Raw genomic sequence first — 13,214 nt, forward strand, 5'->3', positions numbered from 1 at the left:
ATAAGAAGCAACTTATCAAGCAAACTCTATCTGTACAAGTTTGATCATGAGATTGCAGCAATTCAGTTACATCTTTAGGCTCCATTTCCAATTCTAATTCTCTTGCTATTTCTACTGTAGTTCCTTCCTCCACTAAAGTCTTGAACATCATCAACAAGGGTTGGAATCCTCTTCCTCCAAACTCCTGTTCATGTTGATAATTTGACCCCCTCCCACAAATCACAAATATTCTTTTTTTTTTTTTATTGAGACTGAGTCTCAAGCTCTCACCCTCAGTAGAGTGCTGTGGCATCACAGCTCACAGCAACCTCCAATGCTTTGGCTTAAGTGATTCTCTTGCCTCAGCCTCCCAAGTAGCTGGGACTACAGGTGCCCGCTACAATGCCTGGCTATTTATTGTTGCAGTTGTCATTGTTGTTTAGCTGGCCCAGGCTGGGTTTGAATCTGCCAGCTTTGGTGTATGTGACTGGCACCATAACCACTGTGCTATGTGCACCGAGCCCACAAATATCCTTACTGGCATCTGGAACAGTAAATCCTTTCCTACATTTACTTTGCCCAGATCCATTAGAGGAATCCCTATCTATAGCAGCTATAGCATTATAAAATATATTTTTAAATAATAAGATATAAAAGTTGAAATGACTTCTTAATTCACTGCAGAATGGATGTTACCTTAGCAGGAATGAAGGGAACATTAATCTCCTTGTACATCTCCATCAGAGTTCTTGTTAATAAGCAGTAATATTTACAAATAAATATTTTTTCTGAGCAGTAGATCCAAACAGTGGGCTTAAAATATTCAGTAAACCATGCTGTAAATAGATGTGCTGTCATTGAGGCTTTGTTGTTCCACTTATAGAGCACAGGCAGAGCAGATTGGTACAATTCTGAAGGGACCTAACATTTTCGGAATAGTACATAAGCATTGGCTTCCACCTATAGTGACTGCTAGCTGCATTAGCCCCCAAGCAGATGCTCAGCCTGTCCTTTGAAGTTTTAAAGCCTGGTATTAATTTCTCCTCTCCGGCTATGAAAGTAGATATTTCATCCACATTGAAAATCTAGTGTTTCCTGGCTCAGTGCCCATAGCTCAGTGAGTAGGGTGCTGGCCACATATACCAAGGCTCACGGTTCAAGCCCAGCCCAGCCCTGCTAGACAACAATGACAGCTGCAGCCAAAAGATAGCCAGGTGTTGTGGCAGGCACCTGTAGTCCCAGCTACTTGGGAGGCTGAGGCAGGAGAATTGCATAGGCCCAAGAGGTTGAAGTTGCTGTGAGCTGTGATGCTACAGCACTCTACCGAGGGTGACATAGTGAGACTCTGTCTCAAAAAGAAAAAGAAACTCCAGTGTTTCCTATAACCATGCTCACCAGTGATCTTAGCTGGATCTTCCAGGTAACTTGCTGCAGCTTCTACACTAGCACTTCCTGCTTCACTTTGCACTTTGAAGTAATGGAGAGAAGGTTCTTTCCTTAAAGCTCATGAACTAACCTCTGCTAGCTTCAGACATTCCTTCTGCAGCCTCCTCACCTCTCTCAGCTTTTGACATGCTTTCCTCGCTGAGTGTCATCATTTTCAGGTTTTGATTTAAAGCAAGAGAATATGACACTTCCTTTCATTTGAACACTTAGAGGCCATTGTAGGTTATTAAATGGCTACTTTTAATATTGCATCTTGGGGAATAGGGAGATCCACAGAGAGGGTGAGAATGGCTAGTTGGTGGAGCAGTTAGAACATCTGCAACATTTGTCTATTAAGTTTGATAAGGGTTCCAAAACAATTAAAATAGTAATATCAGATATTAAGATCACCGATCACAGATCATAACAGATGTAATAATAATGAAAAACTTGAAATGTTATGAGAATCACCAACATGTGATACAAAGGAAGTGAGCACATGGTCTTGAAAAAATGGTGCCAGGAGACTTGGTTGACACAGGGTTGCCACAAACCTTCAATTCATTAAAAAAAAAAAAAAGTATCTGAAGCACAATAACACAAGTACAGTAAAATGAGCTGTGCCTGTATATGTCTTGCCTTTGTGGCACTACCACATTGTTTTGATTAGTGTAGCTGTGCAGTATGTTTGAAATCAGGAAATGTGAGAATTATTTGGTCTTTTTCAAAATTGTTTTGACTACTCAGGGTTGTCCCTTGAGATTCCATATGAATTTCAGTATGGATTTTTCTATTACAGTAACAATAATGGAAAAATTGACCCCTTTCAGGCATAAAACTCAATGGGTTTTAGGATATTTATAGAGTTGTACAACTGTTAACACTAATTCCAGAACATTTTCATCACCCCCCTAAAAAAGACCTCTATACCTATTAGCAGTCATTTTTCATTACCTCCTCCACCTAGCTGTAGACAACTGTCAGTCTACTTTCTGTCCCCAGGAATTTGCCTACTCTAGGCACTGCATGTAAATAGAGTCATGTAACATGTGGTCTTTGGGGACTGGCTTATTTCATGGATTATGTTTTTAATGTGCATTTATGTTGTAGCATGTGTCAGTACATCATCCTTTGTTAGAGTTGAATAATAATTCCATTGTGTGGATATAGCATATTTTGTTTATCCACAGGTAATGGACATTTGGCTAGTATATACAATGATGCTATAAATGCATGTGGACAAGTTTTTATGTGGACATATGTTTTCATTTGTCTTGGGTATATACCAAGGTGTAGAATTGCTGTGTATAGCTTACATCTGTATAAATATCTTTACTTGTGAATAAATACACATCAATATCATTTTTAATGGCTACATAGTATTTGCTTGAACTGATACACAGTATGTCATTTAACAAGTTTCCTATTGTTGGTTATTTAGAGTTGTTTCCTATCTTTCACTCTTATACATACAGAGTATTGTATTTTTGCCTTATACGCTATACTCTGTTTTTTTTATACATACATTATTGGGCACTAGTCTGATCATTTCTTTGGATAAATTACAAGATATTGAAATGGACTTGTTAGGCAAATGGTAGGAACTTACCTGCCTTCCAGGAAGGTAATACAGGTCTCTACTTACTGTCTTACCACAGGGAGGTGATATTATTACCTTAAACCCTGGAGATCTGAGTGTTTTAATTGGCTTTCTGATTATTGATGGATTGAATTCATTTGTTCAATAAACTTTTATTGGGTGCCCATTATGTTTCAGATTGGGAACTGAGAATTTGCGGCATACAAAGGAATCTAATAAATATTTTTTGGTAAACACATTAGAAATTCACACTTATTTTTTAACAAATGTTCATGTTTCTATTGATTGTTTTTTTGTTTGTTTTGCTTTTAAAAGAATTCCTTTGAATTACTTGAGAGAGTGTGTGGTGTAACATACAGCACAGGGCCTGGTACAGAAAACATAGTTAATAAATGCTGGATTGAATTAAGCAGCATGAGTGCAGACTGGCACAATGCTTATAGAAATTTCTGTTCTCCTTCCATTTGAAAGTAGAGCCTAAAAGCTGGGAGTCAGCAGAGGTAGTGTGGATGGGCGCAGTGCAGAGTCTCCTGTCCATGTTCACAGAGTGGTGGCCCCTCAGCTTTGCTAGACTGTGGCCAGGAGGAAGGATGAGGGTCAGTGACCAGCCCTTTGGTCTGAGGTCTGAGCAGGCAGAAGGGGAGAGCAAGAGAGACTGTCCCTACTGTGTTCCACATATTTGCTGTACCCTGGTTTTGAGCTTTAAAAATAGGGTAAAAAGAATGTCAAGTATGCAAGTAAATACCATTAAAAAGCATCTCTACGTATCCACTGGGGTTGTCATTCTCTGCTGCTGACTGAGTAGGTTAGGGTGTCAGCCAGCTGTTAGCATGGGCTTAGCTTTGGGTAACAGGATTTTTGTCACCTTGGCCATCCACCTGGCTTCATGCAGTTCCACCTGCATAAAAGATCTTCATTCTCCTCTGCCATATATTGCTTATACTATTGTATTTTTACTTTACTTTCAAAAGTTGGTCTCCAGCTAAGTTTATAAGTGAGAAACTTCAACCAGATGCAGTCCCACCTCAGGGGCTAACATTCCAGAATTCCTTGAAGGAAAATAGCAATCGCAGTATTTCCTGAAGAACAAATCTGGTCTGTTCACGCCAGTGCTGCATACACCAAGCTTTGGGCCGTTCCTGAACAGAGGCCTGTCCATGCTGCTGTGGTTCTACTGCTGCCTGCTACACGCAGACCCTCAATAGTCAACAGGGCTGAAGGGAGAAGACCCCCTTTACAGAATGTTAACCATCTGTACGTATATTCAAGAAAAAGAACCCAGAGTCAGGGATTGAACCACCATAGCTTTGCCTATAGCTTTGCCTAATTTCTGTCCCTTAAGACCTCTTTAAATTGTGTATCCTTTATAAAATTTCCTTGTATTAAATGTTCCAATATTTATGATAGAATCTGATAAGATTTTTATTATAATTTTATTTATGCCATTAAAGAAGCAAATGTCCCTGGTAACAATGCTATATTGATGTCAAAGAAAGATAATCCTTAAGTAGCCTATAAAGACTTTGTAAGTGTTTTATTTTTATTTTTTTAAATCAGCTGTAGAGGGAAACTTTAAGATGCTGGTACAGTCTTGGGGATCATCTAGATGTGATAATGAGGTTTTGTTGTGGCAAATTTTGTACTTTATTTCCACTTTTTTTTTTATAGAATGTCTAGGTATCTCCATGTATATAAAATATATTTATCTTCCTGAATATAATTACTTTCACATTGGTAGCTCAAGAACATAGGGGTGTCCCCTCATTTGTCTTAGGAATCTTGTACTGAACATCCAGGTCCAACAACAGCTGCTTATTGACTTAATGAATGAGTGACCCGAGGAAATTATCTCTGTAATTTGTTTTTTCCTACTTTAGAATTATCATCATGCCCTCAAAGGTGAGATCATTATTTATATCATCATGCCCTCAAAGGTCAGATCATTATTTATTAAAATAGTCCCTATAAAGCAAAAATAAAAGATTCACATAAATCTCTTATCTTTTGGATGTTCTTTGAGATTCTTAATTTTTAATCTTGAAAACAGAAACTCGGTGTAAGAGTTTGATAGTGTACAAGAGAGGTTGAAAGTTAAAGAAAAAGAGAAGAAAGAGTTGGATGGCGAATTAAGTTACTGTAGACCATTTGTGTGTATTTATTTCTTTGTATAAAGTATAATAACTAGTGGAGTAACATCAAATTTCTGTATAACTTCCTATACTTGTGTCATAACAGGCAAAGATCCATATACCATTTAAAGAACTCTGCCATAAGTTTACTTTGCTTCTTGTTTACCAGAGCCAAGTTTTTTCCTTTCTTTTCTTTTCTGTTTTTAGAAACAGGGTCTCACTCTATCACATAGGCTGGAGTGATAGGGCAAATGTAGCTCACTGCAACCTCAGTTCCAGGCTCAAGGAATTCTCCTGCCTTAGCCTCCCAACAGGTGGGACTAATACACAGCTAATTTTTTGTTTTTTTTTTAACTTTTAGTAGAGGTGGTGTCTCACTGTGTTGCCCAAGGTAGTCTTCAACTGCTGGCCAGGAGTGAGCCACCCCACTCAGTCATTTTTTCTTATGTTGATTAATCATCATTTTGTACTACACATATAATCCTATGACTTAAACATATTTTTCTAATTTACCTGTTTTATTAATATTTTTTTCTTTGTACTTGACCTGATATAAAGCTCAAGGCCAGTATAGGTAATTTCTTTTAGGTTTTTTAAAAATTATATTTACAGATAATTAGTTAAGAGAAAATTACACTTGAGATTTCTTTATGCTTTGCTCTATTCCAAAATGTCTTATGACGTAGTCTTCTTAATTTGTTTTCAGTACACAAAGAATACCAGAGGGTTAAATCCTACAGAAAGTATTTACACATGAGAAATATTCTCTACAAAAAAAAGAAGAAGAAGAAAGAAAGAAATTAACATGTTAATTTCTAGGTAAAGAATAGATTTTTTTAGACACTTCTCTGGTAATCCCATAGCTAAAATGCTAATGACTTCACAATATAAAAAAATATATATTTCTGTGTGGTCTGTAAAAGACTAAAACTACTTCTCTTTGGATTTTTCTCTTTTTAATTCTGATCAAAGTACAGCTGGAAAGTAATGTTCCAAAATATTAACAGAACACACATCACGTACTAGAGTTGGATTTATTTTATGGTTAAGCAACTCTCGAACAATGGAAAGCTGTAGAAAATTAATAACAGCTAGCCGCATGCGCATACTAGGAGCTGCTACCCTGGTAAATTAGCCGTGTGCGTGTACTAGGACCTGCTACCAAGCCTCCATCCAGATTCTTAACTCAATTTTCCTATGACTAATAGCAAAGGGCCTAAAACAGTGCATTATGCAGACTAGACCTTGCCTATATATTTGTAAATACAAATGTTTATTGAATGACCGCTTGTTGAGCACTTTACAGTGGGCCAGGCCCAGAGCTGCTGCTTCACAGTTATTACCTGGGGCAGACATTGTAAAGAAGGGGCAGCTGTTCAACCTACATTAAGATTTGAACTAGTGATTTTTTCTCCTTAAGCCAACATTTTGAGGTTCTTTTTAAGATTATTTTCTAAAACATCATCCTTTGTCATCCTATTAAGACTCATAGGGACAACTACTATGTGTATTACTTAAAAGATAAATAACATTACTTCTAGGAGCTGCTACCCTAGAATATACTCAAGTATCATAACTCAGTTACCAGAAATGAATAAATAATAGTAATTCCAGTACTTAACTGTTCTCCCACATGCTGACCTGTAATGGTCACTTTGACTAACTTGGTCAACAACAATATGGTCACACCACCTTTGTAATAGACATTCCACATTATTTTGGAGAATATAATAGATAATACATGACAACTTAATAAAATAAATTGTATTTAAAATAAGGTTTCCTACAGTCAACCCATGGTATTAGTGAAATTTTTGTGTTGACCCATCTGTGAAGTTACCACTAAAAATAATAGATTAATTAATGATTAGAGTAGGTTATTAATACTCTCCTGATTACCCCTTTCCTTTATGGCATTATTTTAATTCTAGTACCCCATTTCCCCGAAAATAAGACATCCTCCGAAAATAAGACTTACTTACAGGAAAGATAAGAGGTCCCCTGAAAATAAGACCTGGCGCGTCTTTGGGAGCACACCTTAAAATAAGACACTGTCTTATTTTCGGGAAAACAGGGGAACAGGTTATAATAGAACTATTAAAAATTATAAGTACAAAGTAATCTCACACAGTTTATATTTTATGCATGTATTAGTATGCTTAACACTCTCACAAGTGATTGAAAATCTCACTATAATAGATAATTCACATTAGTAAGATAGTGTAACAGGAAGGTCCAGGCTCTCATTCTCCCATGGAAACATTAAATAAAGTACAGACTGACTAAAATGACTTTATAGGCTCTCTGGAAACTAGTCAAAGATCTGTGCCAACCAGACTAATACCCAATCAGAAAAAAGCCACAGGCCAGGTAAGGTGGCTCATGCCTATAATCCCAGCACTCTGGGAGGCCAAGGTGAGTGGATCACTTGAGTTCAGAAATTCAAGACCAGCCTGAGACAGAGAAAGACACCGTCTCTGCTACAAATAGAAAAACTAGCCAGGCATTGTGGCAGGTGCCTGCAGTTCCAGCTACTTGGGAGGCTGAGGCTAGAGGAGCAGTCAAAGCCAGGAGTTTGAGGTTGCTATGAGCTATGATACCACAGCACTCTACCCTGTCTCCAAAAAAAAGCGACATTCAAAAGGGAAATTTCATGGCGTTTTTACTCACCCTTGCCCTATCCCTTCCAGCATGGTACAGTTGGGAGGAATCAGCCTGGTTCCCCCCAATCCCCTCTGTCAGGATGGCAGGATCAGAAATTGTATACTGTATTCTAGGCTATCTGTGGCTTACCCCAGGGTCTGATTGGAAAGGGTATTCTTGGAAGACTAAATATTGCTGGTATGTCAGTATTATCCAAAGTAACCCACAGATTTAGTACAATCCCTGTCAAAATCCCAGTGGTGATTTTTACAGAAATTAAAAAAAAAAAAATCTCAGGGCGGCGCCTGTGGCTCAAGGAGTAGGGCGCCGGTCCCATATGCCAGAGGTGGCGGGTTCAAACCTAGCCCCGGCCAAAAACCAAAAAAAAAAAAAAATCTCAAGGGACACTGAAAAGCCGAAACAATTTTGAATTAAAAAAGAAAAACCCAAAGTGGAAGTATCACATTTCCCGATTTCAAAACTTACTATAGCATTACAGTGTGCGTAAAGATAGACATATGGGCCAAGAGGATAGAGCAGGAAGCCCTGAAATAAGCCCTTACTGGTACCACTGGTACGGGTGGATGATCTCTGATAACTGTCCCAAGACCACCCAGTGGGGAAAGGACAGCCTCTTCAACAAATGGTACTGGGAAAACTACATATCCGCATGCAGAAGAATGGAGCTGGGTCTTCACCTCGCATCATACACAAAAATTAGGTGGACAAAGACCTAATTGACTGTAACAGCTAGAATTACAAGGCTCTTAGAGAAAAAACATGAAAGCTTCATGACATTAGATTTGGCAATGATTTCTTGAATATGACACCAAGGGAAAAAGAGATCATCAGATTTCATCATAATTAACTTCTGTGCACGTAACAAGGGGAAACCCAAAGAATGAGAGAAAATATTTACAAATCAAGTATCTGAAAAAGGATTTGCTATGGTTTGGATGTTTGTCTTCTCCAAACCTTATGTTGAAATCTGACCCCTAGTGTTGGAGGTGGTGGGGTCTAACAGGAGGCATTTTGGTGGGAGTTGGCAGCATATTGCTTATGAATAGATTAGTTACCTCATCATGAGTGAGTTCTCACTCTGTCAGCTTCCAGAAGAGAACTGAGCATCCCCCGTCCCCTTGCTGCCTTGTTTGGCATGTGATCTCTGCAAACCCCAGGTCTCCTCCCTTCATCAGGAATGAATGCATCCTGAGCCCCCTGAGGGGCAGAGGTCACTGCCATACTTCCTGCACAGCCTGCAGGACCATGAGCTGAATAAACCTCTTTGGTTTAAAAGTTACCCAGCTTCAGGTATTTTGTTACAGCAACACAAAACAGATGAAGACAGGATTAACATCCACTCTGTGTAAAGAACTCCCACAACTAAATCTCAGCAACAGCAAAAACCCCCAATTCAAAAATGAGCAAAAGATTTAAATAGACATTTCTCTAAAGAATATATGCAAATAGCCCTAGTAAGTATATAACATGACACTCTATCACTAACCATTAAAGAAATGTGCATCAAAACCACAAGAATACAACCTCTTGCCTATTACAATGGCAACTTTAAAAAGAACAAGATAGAAAATAAGTTTTGGAAGGATGTGGATAAATTGAAACTCTTTTGTACTATTAGTGGGAATTTAAAATTTCAAGAAATTTCAAGTAGAATTAGCATATGATCCAGCAATTCCTCTTCTGGCTATATGCCCAAAAGAGTTGAAACCAGAATTAGAACAGATACAATAGTTGTATATCCCTGTTTGTAGCAGCATTATTCACAGTAGCCAAAACATGAAAGTAACCCAGGTGTCCATGGACAGATGAGTGGATAAATAAAATATGCTATCTAAGGCTGGGCATGGTGGTTCACACCTGGAATCCTAGCACTCTGGAAGGCCAAGGCAGGTGGATTGCTTGAGCTCACAGGTTCAAGACCAGCCTGAGAAAAAAGTAAGATCCCATCTCTACTAAAAATAGAAAAACTGAGGCAAGAGGATCTCTTGAGCCCAAGAGTTGGAGGTGCTGTGAGCTATGACGCCACGGCACTGTACCCAGGGAAACAGCTTGAGACTCTGTCTCAAAAAAAAAGGGAAAATACGCTATCTATCTACCTACGTACCTAAAACAGAGTATTATTTAGCCTTTAAGGACATTCTATAGTATGCATCATAGGTGAACCTTAAACATCATGCTAAGTGAAATAAGCCAATCATAAAATACCGTGTGATTCTATATATATGGGATACTTAGAATAGTTAAAATCATAGCAGAAAATAGAAGGATGATTGCCAGGTGCTGGAGGGAGAGGGTAATGGGGAACACGAGAAAATCTGGAGATGACAGTAGAAATGGTTGTAGAACAATGTAAAAATGTACTTAATACCATACACTGAAAAGTGGTTAAAATAGCAAATTTTACGTTATATATATTTTCTTATAATAAAAAAAGTACACTGAAAAAGACATGATTGCAAGAGGGACCTTACCTAACAAATGCAATCAGTATAACCTGGCTTATTGTACCCTCATTGATTCCCCAACAATAAAAATAAATAAAATATTCATTACAAAATTTTACAAAATATTCTCTATATGTTGACCACCTCTTTCTAAAATTCTGTAATGAATAATTTGTAAATAAAGATACCCTTAGCTATAAAAAAAAAAAAAAGGAATACATGTATATCACTACTAATCAGGTGATAAAGTGCCAGCTGAATGTCCACTAGATTTTGCTCTAGGGAATTAATTCACTTTTTTCACTTCAATATTTTCTTGTTCTAAAAATGAAATGCTTAAACTTGCATATTACGGAGACAAATGGTCAGTGCTAAGAGATATGTTTTAACAAAGCCGGGATTTTACATAAAATATACATCTATTAAACATACGAAAACATGTTTTTGGCTTGTATTCAACTCATTCATTGTTTCATTTGTCTGGGGATTAGAACGTGGAAACAATAGTTAAAGAATAATTGCATTTTGAATTTGTTTGTATATTACCATCTTAATAACTCAGCTGCATCATAAATTAAAAACATTTATTATAGATTTAAAATCTATACTACAAAAAACTTTGTTTTTAAATATCTTGTCTTTATCCCTCAAGACTGCATAAAGACATTCTAGATAAAGAAGAGGAAGTTACCTGAGAGTAGTGATTGGTCCTTGGGAAGTGCTCCATGTTCTGCCGAAGGAGCCAGTGCAGACATCTGAGTTGTTAAGAAAGCTTCAGTCAGCTTAGATTGTGCTCTTTTATTTTTTCTTTTGTAGCAGAACTTTCCCACGGCACTTTTTACCAAGAGAAAAGTCAATCTTAAAGATTGAAAGTGCCTTCTTTTTAATTTTTATTTAAAGTATGAACATCCATTATTAAGCATTGTTTCTCTGACATTTTCTTTTGTGATAAAAATTAAAGAACTGGAGATCTTCAGACCCATAATCTGTAATAGGAACAGTGACTGGATTCAATAAGACAAAGGAATCTTTGCAGCACTTTTGTTTCTTTGGAGAAACAATTTTGTATCATTTTAAAATAAAATTTTCACAGAACATTAGGTGAACTTAGGTCTCTGTGGCAATTTAAACCTATTTACATAGTGTTCTTTTAAGATTTTAACATACTGCTCAATTCTTTGTGGAACAAAATAAGATTAAATATCCCTAACAGTCTGGATACTCTTTTTATCCTTTTTGGAATACTGTCATTTCACAATGACCAATATTTAGATTCTTTTGGTATCTTTAGCTACAAGGAACCTAACATCTAGAAATAGTCTAAGTGGAGTTTTGGAGGTTTTGGTTTTTCACCTTTTCTCAGACACAATAATGTAGACATTTCTCCCTTTAGGTAACTAGAACTTATCTACAGATTAGGTAGAGTTAACAATTACTGTATTTCCACTGGGATATTCTTGCATTATGCTAGGGTCTTTGGATTTCTGGGTAGCAAAGTCACACCAATATGCCAAAAGCACTAACAAGATGAGAGTATCAGTGTAGAAATACAGTCAAAACATTTTCATAAATATTATAGTTGATACCACATCCATGCTTCTGTGTTATTTTTCAGATTATTAGTACTTAATACTCTCAAATTCACCAGTCAGTGGGGTGGAAGGATGGACTGGTGAATCAGCTTGCCAGATTAGAGGAATTTATCTGAAAGGAAATATACATAGTTCAAAATTCAAACATTTTCTGCTTCATATACCAGTTATGTAACAGCCAAGGAAGATTTTCTCCCCTCTGTGAAAATTGACCTAGAGATAAGTGTCCTCATTTCTGAAAAATATGCAGGGCGAAAGGAAAACAATGTCCAGTAAGAAAGTCATCATCTGGCATCGTCTGTAATTTGAGACATAAGGTTTCATTGGTCAGAGGTTCACTTTAGGAGCTGACACTGCAGGGCTATTTGGGGCAGAGTCAGCCTGGAATGTAGGTATCGTACCTCTTGAATGAGTCCTTTTCTTTCATTTCTGTTTTAAAATGAAAGTACAACCATCTTTACAAAGTAAGTCTTTGACATTGTCAACACTCACAGTTACTAATAATTACTTAAAAGCTGAAATCAGTGGCCACAGCCTCAGGGAGAGAGCTGGTGTGGGCATGTACAGTTGATTGCACACTGGCCACATGCTGGCACAGCTGGACTGAGGGTGTGACCTAGCATGACGAAAGCCAGAAGAAATGGCCATTCATCAGTTAAACAGATATTTACTGAGTAACTAGTATGTGCAAGCCTTCATTTTTCATGCTGCTAATAGTCCTCTGAGATTTCAGGTCATTTATTTTAAGGAGGGAAAATAACAGTTTGCTATTTTTAAACTCACTTCAACAGGGGAACTGATTTTAATTGTTGATCTGATGAATTTGAGTTGTTTGGGGAAGTAAAAATGATAAAAGAAGACACTTTTCCTAAACATAAGCTGGTAATAACATTTGATTAGTTTGTTATAGTAGTAACATCTCTTTCCATTAAGTAAAGACTTAAAATCTGTTTGAAGTGATTAGAAGTAAGAATTGATAAAACCTGGCAAAGCCTTCTGTAGCTTCCTTGGTTAACATGTGACTCCACATTGAGATTCAGTAATTGTTGACTTGAGCCTGAGTAACAAAATAGCTTCTTGCTTTAAGATGGCACTGTCAGTGAGACAAATTATTCTTAACAGAATATGTCTTCACTTCTTCTCTTGTTGCTAGAAGCTGGGTGAATAGAGGGAATGAGAATACAGCCAGGGTTAGTAATAGGAACTCACATCATAAAGTACATTTAAGGCCCAGGCATGGAGCAAGTGTCCATGGTGAGATTTGTCCCACCACAGGTGTGGGGTGTGGCGGGGGATTCATCAGGCTCTGTGACAGAAGCCAGGCACAGTGTGACCTATATGCCAAGTAAATCTTAGTAATACTTTATATTGTTTTGATCAT

General features: G+C 37.4%; 1 protein-coding gene across 12 annotated transcripts in view; it reads left to right on the forward strand.

The window, feature by feature from the left end:
• The window catches only part of MRTFB (myocardin related transcription factor B), a 371,831-nt gene that overhangs the window by 317,081 nt on the left and 41,536 nt on the right, over positions 1 to 13,214 (forward strand). The gene's annotated exons all lie outside the window — the stretch shown is intronic.

This window comes from Nycticebus coucang, chromosome 12 (genome assembly GCF_027406575.1).
Source record: "Nycticebus coucang isolate mNycCou1 chromosome 12, mNycCou1.pri, whole genome shotgun sequence".
Lineage (NCBI taxonomy): Eukaryota > Metazoa > Chordata > Mammalia > Primates > Lorisidae > Nycticebus > Nycticebus coucang.